Source organism: Felis catus, chromosome C1, assembly GCF_018350175.1.
Source record: "Felis catus isolate Fca126 chromosome C1, F.catus_Fca126_mat1.0, whole genome shotgun sequence".
NCBI classification, from domain to species: Eukaryota; Metazoa; Chordata; class Mammalia; order Carnivora; family Felidae; genus Felis; species Felis catus.
Genome location: NC_058375.1, coordinates 150,646,488 through 150,670,997, shown reverse-complemented (window position 1 = coordinate 150,670,997; position 24,510 = coordinate 150,646,488). Strand labels below are relative to the sequence as shown.

General features: G+C 36.7%; 1 protein-coding gene across 2 annotated transcripts in view; it reads right to left on the bottom strand.

Annotated features, from left to right (window-relative positions):
• PSMD14 (proteasome 26S subunit, non-ATPase 14) overlaps nt 1-7,854 on the bottom strand; it is a 97,034-nt gene extending 89,180 nt beyond the window's left edge. The window contains exons 1-2 of one of the 2 annotated variants that reach the window (XM_006935316.4): nt 7,555-7,854; nt 1,172-1,295 (exon numbers count right to left, since the gene is read on the bottom strand). The gene's annotated coding sequence lies outside the window, so the exon portion shown is untranslated. Of the gene's footprint in view, nt 1-1,171; nt 1,296-3,676; nt 3,733-7,554 lie in introns of those variants that run through there. The other variant, XM_045033869.1, reaches the window with a different exon arrangement.
• Between the last annotated feature and the right edge of the window lie 16,656 nt (nt 7,855-24,510).

Below are 24,510 nucleotides of genomic sequence, written 5' to 3'. Positions count from 1 at the left end.
CACCACGCAAAGACAGAATTCCAACTTCTAATGGCATAAACTAGTTGTTTTTGAATTTTATATAAACAATTTATAAACAACTTTATATCAACAGGTCTGTGAGATTCACAATGGATAAATTCACTTTAAAAAAAGAAAGGCACACAAGAAAACTTGACAGTCCAGATAAAATTTCTGCTTTACAACGTTAACACATCCTCCTAATAGCAACATTTACAAACAAAACCTCCATCAAATTCTCATTAAAATTCCTCAACTCAAATATAGCATTCAATACATGGCACTTTTTAAAGTCTATAAACGGGGGGTGGGGGGAACCTGAATATTTTAAAATATTAAAGACATTTCTCTAGAATATATTACCAAAGGCAAAAATTCTTTTGTACCATTTCTAGCTTATAAACTTAAAGAAGAAATGGTAAGAAAACTAATAACATACAGTATACTTTAGACATTATATACATTCCAGGCCAAAGTCGATTCCCAGCTGTGTTCAGTTTATCTATTTCCCCTGTGTTGTTTCTGATGACTTTACACAGACTCCAGATGCTGTGAATATACATGAGCGATGTGGGGAGCAGAGGGAAAGAAAATCTGGCAGGTCAAATTTGTGTTTTTAGCAAAATTAGATGTCTCAGCAAACAGGAAAAAATATTTAACAAACTAAAACAGTTTAGATAACATAATGAGGTTTAACAAAAATATTAACATTTAGAAATGAAATACATTGATAAAGGTTCTAAATCACACTACTTTTAAAAAAAATTTTAATGTTTATGTACTTATCTTTTGAGATAGAGAGTGAGAGAAAGCAAGCCAGGGAGGGGCAGAGAGAAATCCCAAGCAGGCTCTGCGCGGTCAGCATAGAGCCTGACGTGGGGCTCAAACTCATGAACTGTGAGATCATGACCCCAGATGAAACCTAGAGTCGGAGTCACCCAGGCACCCTAAATCACACTACTTTTTAAAAGAGTTTATAGAAAGCAAATAAGAACAAAAATGCTAGTTATCTAAATGACTTTCATGAGCTCTTAAATCTGGTCATCTATCATTTATAATTTGATGTATGTTAAAAAAAAGGATACATTTTCTGTTTTTTTTAAAAGATACATTTTCATATATCATATCCTAAAAACAGTAGGCAAAAATTATATACATTCTTCATTCTCACCTGGTCAGTAACTACAACTCTTGTGGTGTTAAGCTTCAATTCGTTGTTTGACAAATTTCTTCTTAAGCTCCTGCTAATACTGACAGGTATAACTTTTCCCAAGTATTTTTTTTTCCTCTCTCTCCTAGAAAAGTAAATAAGATATGATTACTTTGAGAACTATGGAGGAAAATATGCCAAGAGCTTTAAACGAAGCAAAATTCCTAAAATTGAAATAGAACTCAAAATTGATTTTTAATCACCAACTTCAGAAGAATATGGAAGAAATAGCATCCCAGAGAGCTACAGAGCAAAGGATTGACCCCACATCCAAATTTTGTTCCTAGGTTTCTCTTTTGAGCAGTTTTAGTTATATGTAAGGATTGACATTTTATGACTTTTAGTCTTTCTAGAGGTGTTTCAAAGACCAGAGAAAACTTACTCATATTTTTAAATAGAACATTCTATTGTGCAATTACTATATAGGTCCACTGCACATTACATACAAACCTATGAGGTACTATGGAATCTTAGTAATGTTATTTTTCCTATATTTCAAAGTTTGCTATTTCATTATCATAGGAATTTGTCATTTCTTAGTCAATTATTCCCAACTACACCAAAAAAAACTAAAAAAAAAAAAAAAACCAAGAAAATGGAAGAATAAGAATTATCCAAAATGATGCAATAGTGAAATACATTATTGCTATTGCTTCATCCTTCACTTCTTATTGTGCTGTCCAAAGCATTTACCACTTTTCAAAAACACATAAAGGACAAGAGACATCACCTTTGTAGTCTTTTTAGCTTTCATTTGAGCACAGCTAAGAATTCAGAACTTTGCATATTATACTCATAATGTCCAAGAGAAAACTGACAGAGAAAAAAAGTTTCGCAATATTAGAGAATCACAAGGTGAATGTAAAAACAGGTAACATTCTAGTCTCTAACAATAACAATAAAATTGGTGGTATAAGCCAGGGTTTCTTCAGCACTATTGACATTTAGAACCAAATTTGTTACAGGGGGCTGTCTTGTGCATTACAGGATGTTTTGCAGCATCCCTGGCCTCTACCCATTAGGTACCGTTAATACGTACCAAGTCGTGATAATCAAAAATGTCCCTAGACATTGCCAAATGTCTGCTGGAAGGGCAAAAATCACTCCCAGTTCAGAACCACTGATATAAACAAAACCTCAGGCTATATATCTTCAAATGACAATACCCTAGATCTTCTCGATCTTAAGAACTTCTTAAGATCTTAAGATCTTCTCGAACTTAAGAACCAATCATCGCTGGAAACAGTTTGGGAACTCTTCAAAAAGTTCAACAAAGAATGATCATATGACCCAGCAATTCCACTCCTAGGTATATATCCAAAAGAACTGAAAATAGGTATTCAAAACAAACTCTTGTACATGCAGATTTATAGCATCACTATTCACAACAGCCCAACGATGGAATCAACCCAAATGTCCATCAAAAGATGGAAGGATAAACAAATTCACATGATGGAATATATGGAATATTATTAAGCTATAAAAAGGAATGTAGTACCATCACGTTATATTATGAATGAACCTCAAAACATTATGCTATATAAAAGAAGCCATGCACAAAGGTCACAAACTGTATGATTTCATTTATATTAAATATCCCAAATATATGAATCCATAGAAAAGGAATGCAGATTAGTGATTGCCAGAGGTTGCAGGAAAGGTGTAAAATGGAGAAACTGCTTAAGGGTAAGAGATTTTACTTCAGAATGATGGAATCGTTTTGGAACTTGATAGAGATGGGGTAGTTACACAACACTGTGAATGATTTTGGCTCAGGTCATGATCTCACGGTTGCTAAGTTCCAGCCCCGCATCAGGCTCTGTGCTGATAGTGCTGAGCCAGCTTGGGATTCTCTCTTGCCCTCTGTCTCTGCCCCTCCCCTGCTCACTCTCTCTCTCAAAAATAAATAAACATTAAAAAAAAATTTTTTTTTAAGTGGATCAATGAGTGAACAATATTTCTAAGACTAAAAAAGAAAAACTTTCTCATCCGGTTGGGAATTCAACAAGAAGGACTTCATTACACACTATCTTACAACAAGAACCTGTTTTGCTAAGAGATGTATAATGATGTTGATGAAGCTCATATGTGGACAAATGCTGAAGTGTCCACAAAGATGAACAAAAGTAAACAGATAATGTAGAATGAAAAAAACCATTGGACTAACTCTATTGGTGTTTATAAATCTAAAAGCAAAAAACATTTTGTGAGCAGAGATGATAGCCATCCTCTCTTCAATAAAATTATGAGCTATCAATGTTTTCAAAAGTATTGCAATTGGAAAATGGAAAAGTTCCAGAAATGGATGGTGGTGACAGCTGCACAACGTGAATGTACTTAAAGCCACTATACATCTAAAAATGATTAAAATGATAAATTTTATGTTATGCATACTTTATATGAGGGTTAACATCTATGACTCTGCGTTACAAGTGCCAGGACTCAAATCTTGTTTCTAATACTTACTAGCTCTGTGTCCTGGGGTCAGTTACCTCCCTGAGACTCAGTTTCCTTATCTGCAAAATGGGAATAAGGACAGCATCCACCTTATACAGTTGTTTGGATTAAAGAAGACAATGGACATAAACAACACTTAACATAATGCTTGACATATAGTGAGTAAACAAGGAGTGCTAGCAGCTCTCCTCAGCACCACTTTCCTTAGTATGGCTACAGTTCATACAACAAAGATTTTTCTTCCCACATGCTTTGCCACTTACTGAATTTCAAAACAATAGGTACATTTCACAGTACTAAATGAATTACACTGGAGAAGAGGGACTTGAATTTTGCAGATTTTAGCAAAAGGGTTTATAAAATTAAAGTGTTAAACTATAACATAAAAGACAATACTTCCAATTCTTCAAAATAAAAGCCATACAGGGGCGCCTGGATGGCTTAGTTAAGCGTCGGACTTTTGTGCTGATAGCTCAGAGCCTGGAGCCTGCTTCAGATTCTGTGTCTCCCTCTCTCTGCCCGTCCCTCTCTCTCTCTCAAAAAGAGGGAGGGAGGGAGGGAGGGAGGGAGGGAGGGAAGGAAGGAAGGAAGGAAGGAAGGAAGGAAGGAAGGAAGGAAGGAAGGAAGGAAGGAAGGGCCGGCCATAGAAAACTCCTATCAAGTTTTTACACCTACCAAAAAGCAGAGGACCCCAAGAGCTCATTCACGATATGATTAACTTCACTTAAAACATCATCAGATAATATGAACAAAGCGTTTAGCTGTAACTAATATGTCATATATAATGTTTACAATCCAAATTGGTAACAATACAAAATAAGTATCAGTACTTTCAAAAGGTTGTACATCAAAAGTTGATGATTTTCGGGGCACCTAGGTGGCTCAGTCGGTTGGGCATACGACTTTGGCTCAAGTCATGATCTCAGTTAGTGGGTTCAAGCCCCACATCGGGCTCTGAGCTGACAGCTCAGAGCCTGGCGAATGCTTCAGATTCTGTGTCTCCCTCTCTCTCTGCCCCCACCCCCTGCTCATGTTCTGTCTCTCTCGCTCTCAAAAATAAACATTTAAAAAATTTTTTAATTTTTTTTTTTAAAAGTTGATGATTTTCTACTTCTTCATCTCCCTAAGTTAGTATCTGGTTAGAACCTGATACAGTTAGATTGTTTTCCTGATGGAATTAAAATAAATCAATTCTCAAATACTTATAGGAAATGTATGGAACTATGAATAACTCTAAAAACAGATCCTTCAAAACTATCTTAATCCGGATTTGGAATGTGGCAATTTTTTAACTCTTCAATCTTTTCACAAGGGACAAGGGACACCGTTTTCCTAGTAATTCATAAAATTCAACAAATCATGAAGGCCTTAGTTGTTCGAGTTTATCATTGTTTCTTAGTTCAATTTTCATTTTTTACTCCCCAATCCATGCTACAGTTACATTACTTTTCAGACTGATGCTAAATCCTTTACTCCATATTTGTGATCTCACTGTATTTCTAATTCCTCTACTCTGATTTGTGGAAAGTAATTGGAAATGTTTTTTACTTTCTTAAAGGCTTTCTTCAGTGGAAGAAACAGAGTCGATATTAAACTTTTAATTATATAAATAGGATTTTGAAAGCAAGATTTTTCCATTTTAGAACAGTAAAGATGGAACTGTTACAAATATCTTTTCTTGTGCTGTCTCCTAATTACAACTTTCAATTAAACATTCATTAAATACAAGTTTCCCTCTCTTATCCAAAAGCAGAATGTTCCTATGAAAATCTTCCTAAGTGGAAATGGTATAAATTGAAGAAAACAGTTACCATTTAGTAAAAGCGAAAATCCTCTTCAGATTTCTATCTGTTAGCAAAAATGGGTATAATGCAGGTCTTCTGTAAAAGTGAAGTGGGGTAAAGCTAACTTTCAGAGAGCAGGGAAAACCTGTACTACTTTGTGCATAAGGTGATACAGAAATAGAGCCACTAAGAAACTCAGTTAACTTTCACTGAAAGAATTTATACTCTGTCTGGGGAGGCATGATATAAACCCATAAAAAAATACATATAGTGAAAGGCAGCAGGGTAGAGCCAGAAAGGCTCTGAAGGCTATCATACCTCAATTTGAATCTGGGCTTTATGACCTACTCTCCGTAGGATCTGTAAAAAGTCACCTTCTTCTCGTCTCTAGACTTCATCCATAAAATGGGATAATAACCTACCTCTTGCAAATCAGTGTAAGAAAAAACACAAAGCACCTCTTATAGTGCCTGGAACATTTATAAGGTACTCAATTATAAGGTACTGCTATTGTTATGATCATCTTAGAGCCAGAAGCGATTATTTAATCCAATTCTCATTTTACAGATGGGGACACCAAAATATCACAAAGCAGGATATGAATGTCAAAGGAGTGCAACAAACTGGGTATATGACAAGTTCATTAGTAATAAATCATGTGAATTTTCAGGTCAGACTTTCAGAAGCGGACACTGAATTATGAAATGAACACTCTATATAATGGAAAACAAAAGCACAATCTCTTGTTACTGATAATCAAACATAGGTTGTCAACCTACATACTAAAAACAAGGTTTACATCACAAGCATAAAAATAAACACAAAAATAAGCTTTACATTAAAACAGCAAAATATTATTTACCAAGCAACCCTGAGGAGAAAAAACAATCTCCCAAAGTCAACAGGTGAGGCTTCATTGAAAGATGACTTCAAAACTGTTTTCTGACAATATCCAGGGTTTTCACTAAGTATCACTTCACTGAACACAACTTAACTGTAGTTAATGTCCCACTTCTGTTAAATGTGTTTAAAACATATAAACTTTAAATGAGCCAGTTGCTAGCCTTACTGGACAAAACAAGAAAGCCACCATTGTGTTAATTATCTCCACTAACATTGCAGTCAGTTCTTTTTTGGTATTTCGACATTATAGTGGCTGACTTATTCCTTTACTCATAAACATTAACTTAGTAATAAAAAACATATTTTTGTAGCAATAAAAAAAAAACTTACACCTTAGAACTGCATTTCTATGCTAATTTTTAAGGCTTCTTCCCTGCCTTTCCCATGAATCTTTATCAACTTTTAAGTTACCATTTTTTATTTCAAGACTTTTTCATTCGGTCACCAAATTTACATTCCAACTCTTCCGAAAAGTTTACATTTTTTTCTTCTCTTGACAGACACAAAAGTACGTCCCAAGGAAAAGTTCCAAGAGGTAACACAGAGCAGATTTCTACTTTACTGAAAACAGGAAATGCTACCTATTCACCAACAACTACTCAATTAGGACAAATTGAAAGTAAGCTAAAAAGCATAGCCGAAAAACCACACTTTGCTTTGGAAAGTTTCAAGGCTAAACACCAGTGCATCTCTGGGGTTTTTGTCCGGTTTTTGAAGAGAGCTGAAATCTTAACACTAAGAAAAAAAGGGGTCAAGGCCCATGGGTAGCACAAGTGATAAAGCAAGCATGCCTTCACTGAAAAAGTTAATTTAATTCTCTCTCCCTTGTTTCCTCTGCCTTCTTTGAAGTTTTTCAACACCGGAGTAACTATCAATAGAGCACACACACACACACACACACACACACACACACACACACACACACACAGAGGCCATACACAAGGATTCTCCTGGTGTCGGGAGAAGAGGGTCCCCCAAATGTGATGAATTCAGCGAAGCAGAAACTCCTGGAAGAAGGAGACTACATCCAGAAAGGCCCGAATAACCGGCGAGGAGTACGAAGGAGCCTGGACTCCTCCCTCAGGGCCCAGGCCTCCAGCGGCAACCGGCTGGGCAACGTGACTCAGGAAGGCGCGGGGCCGGCGGCGGCCTAGCTCGGCTGCCTCCGCGGACCTCCGGGGCCCTGCCTTCCCGTCTTACCTGAAAGCGGGCGGGGACGGGAGGCCGCGGTCTGGATTCTCGTCTCCCACCTGCGGTGACGCGGAGGCGGCGAAGACGGCACCAGCTGCAGCGGCGACTCAGACTCCGCCGGGCTCTGGCTCCGCGAACCGGCGATGAATCAGCCCGATTCCATTCAAAAGAGTCGCCCGGGCCTCCGCGGCGAAGCACTTCCGGGTTCACTCCTCTGCTTCGGCTTCCGTTCCCCCGACGGCCAATTGGAGACGGCTCGGGAGTTCGGCGGGCGTCCCGGAGGCCTGCGCCACCCGGACGGCGCGGGCAACCCCGCTTCTCCAGGCGAGGCTGGGAGGGCGGGACGGAAGTTAGCGCCGGCGCCGCTCCCGCCCCTCAGACATTCACCCTTTTCTCCCCCCCACCTTTTTCTCCCCTCCTCTTCGCATCCAGGCCGCGGTCGAGCTCTGGGACGCCCGCCTACCGGGCCCAGGAGGTGACGGGCTAGGAAATGTAACTACAGGGTTGCAGAAACCAGAACCCCTTTCGTTTGGGTGTTCACCACGGTCCTACTCAAAAACTGAAAGGTTCGTTTGAACTCGGTCATCTGAGAAGCAGAAAAGGGAGGGGTGTAAAGAGAGGGGAAATCGGTCAGGGGTTCTTTTCCACGCTGCAGTCTGCCCGCCTCCTTGTTTTCGCCGCTTTCCAGGGATTGGATTTCAAGGAAAACCAACGTTTCCCAAATGTTAAATCCACCTATTTTAAGCCCAATTTACAGGGCTCAAAAAAAACACTTACTGACGTTTCTCCATAGAATTAGCATCAATAACGTTTCACCCATTATCTGCTCTGTGCTAGGTTTTCAGATAGCAAAACCACGCAAGAAATGACTGATTACTGACGAATTTATATCATACTTCGCAACAGGCTCTGTTTAGGGCAACATGTTCACCAAGTCCCTCTCACTTTATCAAATATATTCCAAATTATGAGCATCTTTAAAGCATTCCTAAATCAAAAATGATGAATCCCCTGGATAGAGGGAAAGGAGGGATTACAGCATCTGAATCCAAAGCTACTTGAGTAGGCATAATTATACTGAATTTTCCTCTTAAAGATAGTCCATTTCTATCTAAAAAAACAAAAACAAAAACAAAAACATGGGTTATTTTAACCATAGGTAATACTATATTTGGATCAACATCTTTATGTTTACCCCCAAACCTGTTCCTCTTCTATTTGCTTTTTTTCAGTGAATGAGCCTATCCTTCAACTGGTCTCCCTAATCAGACCTACGAGTTGACATTTCCCTCTTATTCACCTATTCCCACTGGCCTCCCAACTAATAACCCTAGAAATCATGAAGGATTTAAATCTATAAAAGACCTTTTCCGATCCACCACTCACCTTTTACCATTCCCTCTGCTTCAACCTTAACTCAAACCTTCATTACTTTTTTCCTAGAATGCAGCAATAATTTTAATCTCCCTGCCTTCAGTTTGTCCCCCTTCAATGCATTCTCCATTTAATTAACAAAGTTTTTTTTCAGGTGCATAAGTACAGTCATGCCCCTTTGCTTAAAATTTCACCAGTGACTCCCCCAACAATCAATACAAAGGTCAAAAATCTCTCAACTTTGTTTAGAACACTCTTGCTTCCAGCCATACTAAAGTATTTAGCTAAGGAATGAGATGTCCATAGGGTCTATGAAAAACTCTGAGCCATTCCTGGGAATCTAGAAGGTAATATGTATGCTTAGGGGCGTGTGCCTACCTAGGGTCCTGTGAATGCTGGGAAAGACCTGAGAAGGCCGCGAGCTCTCACTTCTGTCTGACCTTGAGGCTCTACAAAAGCAAGAAGTGAAAACTAAAACAGAGGAGTAAACTCCCTGGCTCAGTGTTGAAGGCCTGCCCCAACACATTTACTAAGCCCCTCAACAAAGACTAGGAGAATTATTGGTTGAAGACATTTAAGGAAATCTCTGTCTAGTCATCAGATGATCACTAAGCTAACTGCAAAGACTTCACTGGTTACACACAACAAAGAATATAGACTTTAAGGAATGCATTCAAAAAAATCACTAAATCAACAACTACTCTAACAGACAAAAGCCCTGGGGAGAGACAGTCTGATTTCTAAAGTTCTCACATTATATTATTTGAAATGTCCAGTTTTCAAAATAAAAGGAAAAAAATTTCAATACAATACGTGCAAATAAGTAATAATGTATGGCCCATACACAGAGAAAAAAGCAATTAATAGAAACTATCCCTGAGAAAGCCTATGTGTTGAACTTCCTACATAAAGACTTTATGTAAGATATTTTAGGGGCTCCTGGGTGGCTCAGTCAATTGAGTGTCTGACTCTTGATTTTGGCTCAGGTCATGATCCCAGGGTCATGGTATCAAGCCCTGTGTTGTGCTCCACGTTGAATGTGGAGCCTGTTTAAGATTCTCTCTGCCTCAACCTGCAGCCTGTTTCAGATTCTGGCTCTGGCTCTCCCTGCCCCTCCCCCACTTGTGCTCTGTCTCTCTGTCTCTGAAATAATTAAACATTAAAAAAAAAAAAAAAAAGATTCTCTCTGCCTCTTCCTTGCACGGCCTCTCTCTCTCAAAAAAAAAAAAAAAAATTACATACATTCACAAAGCTAAAAGAAACCATGTCTAAAGAACTAGAGGAAAGTATGAGGAGAATATTTCACCAAATAGATAAAATCAATAAACAGGAATTTTTTTTTAAATTTTTTTTTTCAACGTTTATTTATTTTTGGGACAGAGAGAGACAGAGCATGAACGGGGGAGGGGCAGAGAAAGAGGGAGACACAGAATCGGAAACAGGCCCCAGGCTCCGAGCCATCAGCCCAGAGCCTGACGCGGGGCTGGAACTCACAGACCTCGAGATCGTGACCTGGCTGAAGTCGGACGCCTAACCGACTGCGCCACCCAGGCGCCCCAGGAATTATTTTTTTAAAAATTGTCAAGTAGAAAAGTATAATAACTGAAGTAAAAATTTTATTACAGGAGCTCAATAGCAGATTTGAGCAGATGGAAAAAAGAATCAGCAAATTCGAATATAGATTTAGTTAAGATGATCAAGTTTGGGGAACAAATAGAAAAGAAAATGAAGAAACATGAATAGAGTCATGGAAGTCTGTAGAATATAATCAGGCATACCAACGTATGTATAATGGGAGTCTTAGCAGAAAAAGAGAAACAGGCAGAAATATTTGAAGAAATAATGGTCTAAAACTTCCTAAATTTGATGAAAAACATTAATCTATACATCCAAGAAGATTAATAAATTCCAAATGGGATAAACTCAAAGAAATCCACACCTGGACACATTATAATCAACCTACTGAGAGCTAAAGCCAAGGAGAAAAATCTTGAGAGTGTCAAGAGAAAAGCCACTCATCACATAATCCTCAATAAATTTTACAACCAAGGCTGTGGAAGCAGAAAGCAGTGGGATGACGTTCAAAATGCTGAAAGAAAAAAAATATCAACCAAGAATTCTATATCTAGGAAAATTATTCTTTAGAAATGAAGGAGAAATTAGTATATTCCCAAAATATACGTATAAACAAAAATAGAGATAATTAATTACTAGGAAATGTCCCCTGCAAGAAATATTTAAGGGAGTCCTTCAGGTTGAAATGAAAGGACAGTAGACAATAACGCAAAGCCACATGAAGAAATAGAGGACACTTGAAAAGACAGCTACATAAGTAAATGTACAAGACAGTTTAAACGTATTTTTTGTTGCAATTAAGTTTTTACTACATGACTTAAAAAATAACTGCATAAAGCAATAATAATAATTCTGTGTTGGCATATTATGTATAAAGATGTAATTTGTATCACAATAACACAAAGGAGGGGGGAGGGAAGGAAGCTATATAGTAATAAAGTTTTTGTATACTATTAAAATTAAGTTGGTATTGGGGCACCGGGGTGTCTCAGTTGGTTAGGCATCCTATTCTTGGTCTTGGCTCAGGTAATGATCTCAAGGTTTCCTGAGTTTGAGCCCTGACTCAGGCTCTGCACTGACAGCACGGAGCCTGCTTGGGATCCTCTCTCTCCCTCACTCTCTGCCCCACCCCCACTTGCTCTGTGTCTGTCTCTCTCAAAATAAATAAACTTTAAAAAATAAATGAATAAATAAATAAATAAATAAAAATAAAAGTAGCTATTAATCTGAACTATATGGTTATAACTTAGGAAGTAATTGTAATCCCCAAAGCAACTACTAAGAAAATAGTTAAATGATATATAATAAAAGAAATGACAAGGGAATCAAAATGGTACACTAGATTTTATGTATTGAACAGAAAAGGCAGCAGTAATGAAGGAATAGAAAAACAGCAAAAAAAAAAAAAAACAACAGATGACATGAAGAAAATATATAGCAAAATGTCAGGTGTAAATACTACATTAACAGTAATTACATTAAATATAAACGGATTAAACATTCTGATTAAAAGGCAGAAATCTGCAGAATGTATTTTTGTTATGTTTTACTTTTTCCTAAATGTTTGTTAATTTTTGAGAGAGACAGAGCATAAGCAGAGGAGGGGCAGAAAGGGAGAGGGAGACACAGAATCTGAAGCAGGCTCCAGGGTCTGGTCCGTCAGCACAGAGCCCAACATGGGTTCGAGTCCACGAACCATGAGATCATGACCTGGGCCTAAGTCTGATACTCAACTGACGGAGCCACTCAGGCACCTCTGCAGAATGTATTTTTAAAAAGATACAACTATCTGCAGTACAAGAGACACATTCTAGATTCAAAGACACAAAAAATATTGAAACTAAAAAGATGAAAAACATATATACTATGCAAATAGAAACTAAAATGGTACAACCACTTTGGACATTGTCCTATTTTTTTATATATAAAGTTAAAAATACAACTACCATTTGCCCTAGCAACTCCACTGTATGTATTTACCAAAATAAATAAATAAATAAAAACATAAATCCACACCAAGACTTCCATGTGACAGTTTATAGCAGTTTTATTAATAATAGCCCTAAACTGGAAATAATCCAAATGTTTCCCAAATGGTAAATGGATAAAGTGTAATATGTCCTTATAATGCAATAATACTCAGCAATAAAAAGGAAACTAATGATAGGTGCAGCAACAAAGATGACTTTCAAAAACATCATGCCGAGGAAAAGAAGTGAGACCAAAAGAGTACATACTGTATAACATCATTTTAATCAAACTCTAAACAAATGAAATCAAATATATAGTAACAGAAAGCAGATCAGTGGTTATCTTGGGGCTTTGAAGTGGAGTTAGATGGGATAATTGATTGCATGGAGTGTAAAAGAACTTTTGGGGTTCTTGGAAAAGATATATATATATATATATATATATATATATATATATATATGCATGTATCTTTTTTGTGGTGTTTGTCAAAACTCATCAAACAGTACACTTAAAATGGGTACATTTGATTGCATATTATTACACTACCAAAAGTTTATTTATTTTTATTTTTTATTTTTTTTCAACATATGAAGTTTATTGTCAAATTGGTTTCCATACAACACCCAGTGCTCATCCCAAAAGGTGCCCTCCTCAATACCCATCACCCACCCCCCCCCTCCCTCCCACCCCCCATCAACCCTCAGTTTGTTCTCAGTTTTTAAGAGTCTCTTATGCCCAAAAGTTTATTTGAAAGAAGAAAAAAATCCTTGGCAGATCTGGGTGGCTCAGTTGGCTAAGCATCCAACTCTTGATTTTGATTCAAATCATGATCTCACAGTTTGTGAGAATGGAGCCCCATGTCAGGCTCTGTGCTGACAGCGCAAAGCCTGCTTGGGATTCTCTCTCCCTCTCTCTCTCTATACCTCCTCCCCCTCTCAAAATAAATAAGTAAACATTAAAAATAAATAAAAGAAGAAAAAATCCTCAAATTTGTTATTTTATCCCTTTCCTTGTTTATACTGAAGTATTTGTATAGTTAAATCATGTTGTTTTATGCCTCAAGAATATTCAAACCTATTATTTCTCCTACCTGAAATGTCCTTTCTCCCATCTGCTATCCCCACACTCCACCCCATCGTTTTGGAGAGATACTTATGTATCTTACCCTATAACCCTACTCTATAATCTCTTTTTGTACTTGTCTGCCTTCCCGTCTAAACTTTAAATTTCTTCAGAGTAGAGAACATGGCCTCATCAAAAATAGGTATTCAAAATTGTTATTAAATATTGAAGCATTACTTATCAAAGTACTTTGCTTCCTAACTATGCTCAAAAGGATTGGAAACATTTTAAATCCAGATACAGCTCCTCTTGAAATAATCAATTCTTTAAAAATAAACAATTAAATTTATGGAATTTAAATGGCCACATATCTGATAAAAAATATTACAGGCTAATGCTTAAAGCATTCATTGTTTGGATTAATCCCAACGTGGCTTTAGAGAACACACTACAGTGAACAGAACTGTGAAATGTTTAACATGTTTCCTAAAATGATAAATTGCCAAAGTTCACTTTATTAAATATGTAATGTACACTGTGTCAGAGACAAAGTTTCCTGCTCATTTGGTATCTTCTGAACCTGAGAGTTTTGTTAAATGAATGGATAACTCTGGCTAGTAGCATTATTACATAGCTGTTCAAAATGTCTCATCCTTATTATAAAAATGTCTTCCTATTTGTAAAGGGCACTATGTACATATACATATAACCCCTTTCATATGCAAAGTCTGGCCATGTGTCTAATAAGAAATTATAACAGTAAATTTCCAGATAGCCAAGCTTTACAATTATGAATATCAGAAAAGAGCTGTTGCCATTTGAATTTTAAAGAAATGTTTGGAAGGAATTTAAGAAACACATTGTTTTCTGCTCAAAATTTAAAATCAATTTGATTGTTATACCTAATTATAGTTTTTAAGTTATGCAGCTTTTGAGTATTATAAATAAATATAGATCTAGCACAAGAAAAAGGAAAAATAGGAAAATATTTACTCTTTAAAGTACAGTGAATTAATTTAATGTATAAGGCCAATAAAATAATTGTTACTTCTGCCAGATGGTATTTTACATTTTGATAAAAAGATATATTCTTAATCATATATGTCAAGGAAAAGCGACCATATGTTGTTAAACACTTCCAATTTGTCATTTAATTTAAAAGGCACTACTGATGTTGCCATAATTTTTTTTGGTGATGTGGCCTAAGTATCCTTGGTGTCAATAAAATGTAATCTTCTCAAGTAATTTCCATATTTCTCTTTGAATGTTTGAGTGAATAATTCAACAAAGAATTTTCTTAACATCTACAAAGAAAGGATATCATAAAGGGGATAAATCAGAATCAAGAGTCTATATTCAAGTTACTACTGGGTAAAAAGCATAACCTGTGTCTTCAAGAAACCTCTAAAATTTAATTTACTATATTCTAGCAAAATAAATAAAATAAAAAGAATAAAATGATTCCAAATTGATGTGTCTTAAGTTTAGAAACCCAATATGTTCTTTTTTTTTTTTAAGTTTATTTACTTATTTTGAGATAGAGCACAAGCAGATAAGTGGAAGAGAGGAGAGACAGAAGAATTCCAAGCAGGTTCCCCACCATCAGCACAGAGCCAGATGCGGGGCTCAAACCCAGGAACTGTGAGATCATGACCTGAGCCAAGATCAAGGGTCAGACACCTAACCGACTGAGCCACCCATGGGCCCCAAACCCAATACATTCTGAAAGGAAAAAAAGATGGTGACTAATTATTAAATAATTTTGCACATTACAAAAGGACTTCTGATGAAAGACACCTTACAAAAGACACAGAAAATAGCATTTTATCTACAATGGAAAAAGGAAATTGATACTAGATGATTATTAAAACAAAGGTTTAGGGGCGCCTGGGTGGCTCAGTCGGTTGAGTGTCCGACTTCGGCTCAGGTCATGATCTTGAGGTCTGTGAGTTCGAGCCCCGCATGGGGCTCTGTGCTGACAGCTCAGAGCCTGGAGCCTGCCTTGGATTCTCTCTCTCTCTCTCTCTCTCTCTCTCTCTCTCTCTGCCCCTCCCCTGCTCATGCTCTGTCTCTCTCTCTGTCAAAAATAAATAAACATTTAAAAAAATTGTAAAAAACACAAAGGTTTAATTTTTTAATGTATATTTATTATTTTAAAAAAGTTTTTTACATTTATTTTTTGAGAGACATAGAGAGACAGAGCATAAATTGGGGAGGGGCAGAGAGAGAAGGAGACACAGAATCCAAAGCCGGCTCCAGGCTCTGAGCTGTCACCACAGAGCCTGACACGGGGCTTGAACTCACAGACCGTGAGATCATGACCTGAGCCGAAGTCGGATGCTTAACCGACTGAGTCACCCAGGCGCCCCTAATGTATATTTATTTTTGAGAGAGAGAGAGAGAGAGAGAGAGAGAGAGAGAGAGCATGAACAGGGAGGGGCAGAGAGACAGGGAGACAGATTCTGAAGCAGGCTCCAGGCTCTGAGCTGTCATCACAGAGTCTGACGCGGGGCTTGAACTCATGATCCATGAGATCATGACCTGAGCTGAAGTCGGACCCTTAACAACTGAGCCACCCAGGCACCCCTAAAACAAAGGTTTATATGTCTTTGTTTCCTCTGCCTTTTTCAAAAGGGAATTTTTTGGTCCCTCTTCCTTGTCATTTTCCACCCATTTCTCTTTTCACTGTACAGGGCTTTATGTATGATTTTATTCAGGCTTAAAGTTTAAATTACTATGTACATTCTGAAGACTTGCAAATTTCTCATAACTGTGCCTATCTCTTCTCCAGGTTTTTCATTGTTGTATGGCTATATTATTCTTTATCGATTCTCCAGTTGACATTTGGGTTGTTTCCAGTTTTTTCTGTATCACAAACAATGCTACTATAAATATTCTGTTTTTCTTCTCTATTTGACTGAGAGATTCTCAACAATATATACCTAGAAGTAAAATGCCTGGGTTATAAGTTATGCATGTTGTCAATTTCAAACTGTACTACAATATAATCTTCAAATTTTCTCATTATCTTAATTGTCACCAACATATAATTTTGTTAGACTTCGTATTTTTTGCCAATCTAATGGGAAAAATGATATATTATTTTGCTTTAATTTGCATGTTCCTGATTGCTAGTGAGTTGAACATATCTATCATGTTTGTTGGCCATTTATATTTTCTCTTTCCTGAAATGCCAATTCATGACTTTGGCACATTCTTTACTATGGAGTTACGTGTCCTTTTCTGCATACTTTCAAACTCTTCATTTTGCACTTCAGTAAAATGAAACCCAAAAAGGATATATCACATGGGAAAGGTCGTGTTGTTAGTAGCAGAGTCAAAATTCACAGTAACCAATGACATACATATGTGTGTGTGTGTGTGTGTGTGTGTGCGTGTATATATATATAATACATATACATTATTTAGGTGGAAGATATATATATATGTTTTCCATATATGTGTGTGTGTGTGTGTGTGTGTGTGTATATATATATATATATACATATATAGGGAAAAGCAACACATGTGCAACTACTGTCATTTCCTTCTGTTATAATTTTATTTTTCTAAAATGGAAAGAGGGGCGCCTGGGTGGCGCAGTCGGTTAAGCGTCCGACTTCAGCCAGGTCACGATCTCGCGGTCCGTGAGTTCGAGCCCCGCGTCGGGCTCTGGGCTGATGGCTCGGAGCCTGGAGCCTGTTTCCGATTCTGTGTCTCCCTCTCTCTCTGCCCCTCCCCCATTCATGCTCTGTCTCTCTCTGTCCCAAAAATAAATAAAAAACGTTGAAAAAAAATTTTTTTAATAAAAAAAAATAAAAAAAATAAAATGGAAAGAAATATAACATTAAATTTCCATGACACTTGAGATTGCATTCTATATTATAGATTGCATTTGACCACCTCCTTTCTGAGCTAGGCAGAAGTATATGGGCTTAGATTGCACTCAGATTGCAATGCTGCTCCAGGGAGGCTACACTCAATAGTGAACAATGAGAAGTCATAGGTTTGTCCATTACATTTGCAAATAACAGAGGAAATGTATTAACAACTATTCCGGAAACTCAAATTTTGAGGACAGAGTGAGGGACGTATGTAGTGTAATAAAGACCCACAAATGAGTCTGATCTTTCTATTCATCTATGTACTCATTATCTAAAGTGATTGGGAGGCAAAATCAAAGCGAGGTGTATTTCTTTTTGTTTATTATGAGTTCCACAGCTAGTACACAAGATAATCTTTTAATTTTTTAATTATTTTTTTAATGTTCATTTATTTTCAGAGAGAGAGAGAGTAGGGGAGGGGCAGAGAGAGAGGGAGAGAGAGAGAATACCAAGCAGGCTCCACAGGGTCAGAGCCCAATGTGGAGCTCAAACCCGCAAACATGAGATCATGAAACTTGAGCTGAAACCAAAAGTTGAGTCGTATGCTTAACTTTGAGCCACCCAGGCGCCCCTCCCCATTATTTTTACTTCAAAATAGGCATGTCCTGTTTCGTGTTATTAAGTTTACGTAAATATTCTCAAATTCTGACTTTTTCCCAATGATGTTGAAACTGGTAATATCATTCTCCTGGAATACTCAGGAGTAAAATGCCAATGGTGATCCACAGTTAAAGCTGACTTGCTATGAGTAAGAGTTGATAAACAATACACTTAATCTGTAAAGAAAGTCTAATTTCCATTTTTATGGATTAATCATCCATCATATTTTCTCTGCTCATTCCAAAGAGTTGCCCTTTTCCATATAATGTTCTACTTCTGGTCATTTTCATGGTTAGATTTGGTGTTCAGGATGCATTTCCCTCCACTTACACCTACCTATCATTGTGAAGCTCACCAAAATCTCCATCTTTTTCATTTGTAATACTTCCATTCTCATTTTAATAAGCACATGCAAGAAAGTAATCTCTTCCTATTTTTGGCATTGACAAGGCCCCTTTTGGAATCCTACGTCTAAGTTTTATCAACACATTTTAAGAAAAAGAAAAAGCAACAGTAATAATTGTTTTAATAATAGAAAACATGAATAAAGATGAGAATAATTTGAGTTTTTTAACCTAGAAAAAAACTAAGGGATGAATTCAAATGAATGCTAAGCTATTTAAAGAAAAATGCTGAATGTCCTCTATTCCATAAAGTTGAAGAGCTTTATAACAATAAATAAAGAAGACTTTATCAACTGTAAGGATAGCATAAAGCATTTTCATTCTTAATAGCTTTGAAATAAGGTGGACAGGGAGGTAATCAGATTTTTGAGCAAATCAAATGTCCTATCTTCCATTTACTACTTGAGGAGTTTGTAGATGAAAGAAGCTGAAGTACCTCCCTAAAATTGTTAGGGTCCAGAGTAGCCAAAAATGTAGAAGAGTGAAGGCCTAGTGGCTCAGTATTTCGACACTATAATTTTTTTCCCTTTTCTAAAAACTTTAATTCCAGTATAGTTAACACACAGTGTTATATCAGTTTCAGGCGTACAATATGGTGATTCCACACTATGTTTTTGTCTACATTTATTTATTTATTTTGAGAGAGACAGAGAAAGCGTGAGCAGGAGAGGGGCAGAGAGAGAGAGGGAGAGATGGTGAATCTTAAGTGGCTCAGAGTCCGATGCAGGACTCAAACCCATGAAACTGTGAGATCATCACCTGAGTCGAAATCAAGAGTCAAATACTTAACCAACTGAGCCACCCAGGTGCCCCTACCATGATTTTTTTTTTAATTGGCTTAAGTGATCATTTGGAGATATTATGTGTATTCTTGCTTAAGGAAATTGCCTGTATCAGATCACTATGGAAGACTCTTAACTGGGTTTCAAAAAAGTATAATACTGTCATTTATTATTTGTTTCAATATGCAGAATACTGTTTGCATAAAGTTGTACTGTCTCCATAAGAATTAGAGTAAAATACTTTTCTTAATTTCATAAAATCCTCAAACTGACACTAAGCTTCTTTTTTAAGAGTAAAAATATTAGTGACTCATTGGTTAGGACTTAGATAAAGCTCTGAACCTATTATAAAATGGACCTGATCCTCTTACAAATATGAAAATTAAATCAAAATGTGTGAAATATCAGAAAATGTTGATCCAGTTAAACTTCAAAAGCTTTCTTAGCATCTAATGAGGTAGCTTAAACAAGATCATCTTTGTTGGGTGTTATTAATTGGGTCTATAAAGAGTCCTATTATTAGAGTATAACTACTTTTGTAATAAACTTATTTGATTTGTAGATTAGTTCACTATAAACCCGTTTAATCTTTGTATTAGTTTTCCTGGCATTTCATGATTTCTTTCTATAATTACTATGTTTAGTAAATTAAGTAATAACCTTAATGCTGTAAAATGTTAGCATGATAGATAAATTTTGTAACAATTTGGGTGAAAATGAACTCATTCATGGAGAGGATTTAATATTCATTCACAAAATGACAAGAGTTCTTTACAGAAAGATGGTAACATTTTAAATAAATCTCAGCCATTGAGTGAAAAGTGTTAACTCTGAGACTACAGATACCTCGATTAAGGATTAAATAAAGGGCAGATTATTTTTCCTTACTGTGAGATAATTTTTTGTTTTATTTGTCAAAACATAATTGGGCTATTAATGCTTAACAAGAGCAACTGAACTATTAATCATTCTGACAAAAAAAACATTTAAAAATAATACTCACATACCAAACACCAAATCATACGCCTGAATATACAGAGATATACAGATTTTTTTTTCATGAAGTAACTTTATGAGACTAGCGTGCAAAAAGGCTTTCTGGAGTCGTAATAATAATCATGATAGCTGTGCTACAGAATTGCCTCAAAGGTGACATCTCCTTATGATAAGATATTTTTGATATAGTTATAAAATGTTTCTAATAAATTTTTAAATGTTTGGAGTAATTTTTAAATAACGTAAACACAGGGGCGCCTGGGTAGCTCAGTTGGTTAAGTGTCTGACTTTTGCTCTGGTCATGATCTCGTGGATGGTGAGCTCAAGCCCCAAGTCAGGCTCTGTGCTGACAGCTCAGAGCCTGGATCCTGCTTCAGATTCTGTGTCTCCCTCTCTCTTTGCCCCTCCCCTGCTCATGCTCTGTCTCTCTCAAAAATAAACAACATTAAAAAAAATTTAAAATGACCTAAACACACACACATGCACGTGCAAACACACACACTGTACCTTTCTTTGAAAAGTCTATTCTATTTTTTCTAACCTGCACATTTTTAGACTCTGTAGTGCTATAAATAATTAATAATAATGGGACACATGAGAAAGGTTTAAAACCATCAAAACTACTGAGAACTAAAGAGACAGAAAAAGTCAATAGACTATCTATTCAATTACTGCAAAAGTGGATTTATTTCAAGGGCCTTGTAGTGTTTCATTTAATCTTAACAAAGGGATAGTGAAAACAAAAACAAAAACAAAAACAAAAACAGAATAGCATAAGTTTGGACCAGATTATGCTGCTAACTTTGTGACCATATCGATTAACTGCCCTGTGCTTCAGTGTACATGAGGAGAGAGTGCTTTTCAACTTCCTCCTCTTTCTCTTCTTCTTCTTATTCTAGCAATAGAACATTTTGTTAAATGGAATCTTGCATGGAGCACCAATATATAAAACAGATACATGCAGAACTGCTCGTTAAGGTGGTGGGTGGGAAAGCTGGAGCCCTCTGCAGATTTGTTTATGCTATTTTTCACTGTATAAAAGTTTCAGAAAAAAAGTTGGATGACTTTGCTTTTGCTTCTGTGTTGTACACAATCAGAAGAAGATTTCACAGCATAAAAATGTGTAAACAATCCTATCTTCCTTTTTCAAAGACTTTACACTTAAATCCTTGATCTATCTGGATTTTATTTGTGTGTAAGGAGTAAGTTAGGTCTCCAAAATCATATTTCTCAAGGTTACTATCTAATTGTTCCTCCATTTATTAAGTAATTTGTCTTTATCCTACTGATCTGCAATGTCATCCTTCTCCTATAATCAATTCTCACATATCATCGAAGCCATTTCTAGTTTCTGGTACTTTAGTTCTAGGGATGCTTCTGTCTCTCCCTATCCCTTACTGATTGCCAAGAAGAAATATTATTTTATTACAGTCCTGTTATTTTTTTTTAGCTATGAAGATTCCGTTTTGTATATTAATTGTTAGCGTTTTGTGTGTCTTTTCATGTCACATTTACCATTCTTTATTGCCAACTGTGTAATAATTATTGACATCCACTGCAACTATAATCAAACAAGAGATATAGAAAACATTAGCATAGTGGTTAAGAGTCTGAATTCTGGAGCCAGAATGGGGACAATTATGCTACTTAGTCAATAAAATTGTTGTAAGGATTAAATGACTTACTATTTGTAAAGCACTTAGCAAATGTTATGTGTTAGTTATTATAATTATTGCCTATGAGCTTGACACCAATTGATTTAGTTTGTATAGTATATGTCTCATCTTTTAAAAAATTGCTACCCTTACATTTACATGAATATTCTAAATACTATCAGCATCTAAGTTTAGTCAATCTCTCTCTCACTCCTCCCAAACCAAAGATCTTAAGAGGCTTGAATGCCAATAAATTCCTCTTCTGTCTACCGTGTTATCATTGTTCGGTTCCATCTTGCTTTCAATATTAAACATTATACTTATTTTTTCCCAATTCAATATTAGGTTTACTCACATGGTTATACATTTTTTTATTTACTATTGCTTTTGCATGTGGGGTTATTGCTTTCTTATGGGAATACATCTTTCACTATTTCTTTCAGTGAAAATCTGAGTGGTGAACACTCTGACTTTGAAAATATATTCTGGTCTCACTCTGGAATGATAATTTAACTAGCTATTACATTCTATATCATCAGTCATTTTTCCACAGAATATTAAAAAGTTATTCTATTACCTAGTTATTTATTTTTGCTGTCTATTGTGGGTTCTGTGTGTTTTGGTTGTTATCATTTGGTTGGGTTGGTTTGGTTTTGCTTTTACATTCAAAAAAATTTTTAAACGTTTATTTTATTTCTGAGAGAGAGAGAGAGAGCATGAGCGGGGAGGGGCAGAAAGAGGGAATCCAAAGCAGGCTTCAGGCTCTGAGCTGTCAGCACAGAGCCCGATGCAGAGGGTGAGCCCAATGCGGGGCTCGAACCCACGAACTGTGAGATCATGACCTGAGCTGAAGTCAGATGCTTAACTGACTGAGCCACCAGGCGCCCCTGCTTTTACTTTTAAGATTCTCTCCTTGAGCTTAGTCTTTGCAGTTACATTTTGGTATCTCTACTAATGGACTCATTTTTATCTAACTCTTCAGTTCTCAGTGCCCTTGTTCAATATGAAGACTCAAGTTATTATTTCACTAGTTCCAAAAAAATTTCTCAGCCATTTTCTTTTCCTGGCCTCTCCCCACTTCTCTCCAATACTTTCATCTTGGAACTTTTGTTGATTATATGCTGTATTTCTCATTTATTCTCAAATCGCTTAATCTTGTGTTTTCCATGTTTTTATCCCTCTGTGCTAGACTCTAGCTCATTTTCTCATACCTATCTTTCAGGTCACTAATTGCTTCTTCAGAATCTAATCTTTTGGATCTATTAGTTTTCTTTTTTCATGGGATCTGGCACTATGCCAGTCATGTAAATTCAAACTCTATCACTGTGCATGGTTCATGAGTGGGCAGCAATTCTGGTTCCCTGCTGCAAGTCATGGTTTCAGTTCTTGCTTCTTTCTTCACAGGGGGTCAGGATGAAGTCTTCTGTTTCTGCCTGGGAGTTAGATTCCTATTTCCTGCCTAATTTGATCCATAGCCATGTCTGATAACCTTGGTTGCCTTGGCACCTGTATTAGTTTCCTATTGCTGCTGTGACAAATTACTACAAATTCGGTGGTTTGAAACAACACATATTTATTTTCTTATAGTTCTGGAGGTGAGAAGTCTGAAATGAACTTTACAGGCTAAACTTACGGGCTGATGCCTCCTGGAGACTCCAAGAGAAAATTGATGCCTTGCCTCTTCTAGCTTCTACAGGTGGCCAGCATTCACTGGTTGCAGTGAATCTCTCCAAGCTAACTTCTTCATCTCAGCACTTCCTCCATTCTCTGACCTCCCTCCCTTTTACAGGAACCACATGATTATGTTGGGCGTACCCAGATAATCCAGCATAATCTCCTCATCTTCAGATCCTGAATTTAATCACATCTGTCAAATCCCTTTTATCATGTAAAGTAACATATTCACAGATTCAGGAGAATAGGATGTGGACATCTTTGGGGGCCATTATTCAGCCCACCCACAGCATTTGTTCATAGACTTATTGCTATGGCTGGGAGTTCCCTGTTTATTTCTAGTACCTCTGGATTCTCCTCTTTTTCTTTCAAGCAAAGTTATGTATTTAAGAAACATTTTGCTCATATTTAATTAGAAATATCTATATGTGTATTTTGTAGATGGTATGGAGGATGAGGGACAGGTCTTTCTCACGCTGTCAGAAGAGGGGTATTATAAACAACCATAAATAAATAGTCATAACTAAAATTATCCTATTGATTGATTGATTGATTGATTTTGAACAAGAGAGAGAGACAGAAGAACAGGGGCAGAGAGAGAGGGAAAGAGAGAATCCCAAGCAGGCTCTACACTGTCAGCACAGAGCCCAATGCAGGACTTGAACTCAGGAACCATGAGATCATGACCTGAGCCAAAGTCAGTCACTTAACTGACTGAGCCATCCAGGTGCCACTAAAATGATCATTTTTTAATTACAGGGATTTGAAATACCTCAGGGTGATGAAAAATAAATCAAATATATATGAACACAGGTTTTTAAATGCCAGAATAGTCTACTTCTTAAATCAAGGGACACCGTAGTCAGGGACTGCTTCCTTTCCCTGCCTTTAGGTTCAGGGCTACTTGCTTATTGGTGGCAGAGGATACGCGACTTTAGGTCAATAATGTCCACTTTTATTTCTTTGAGACTATTCCAATTCTTTTGGT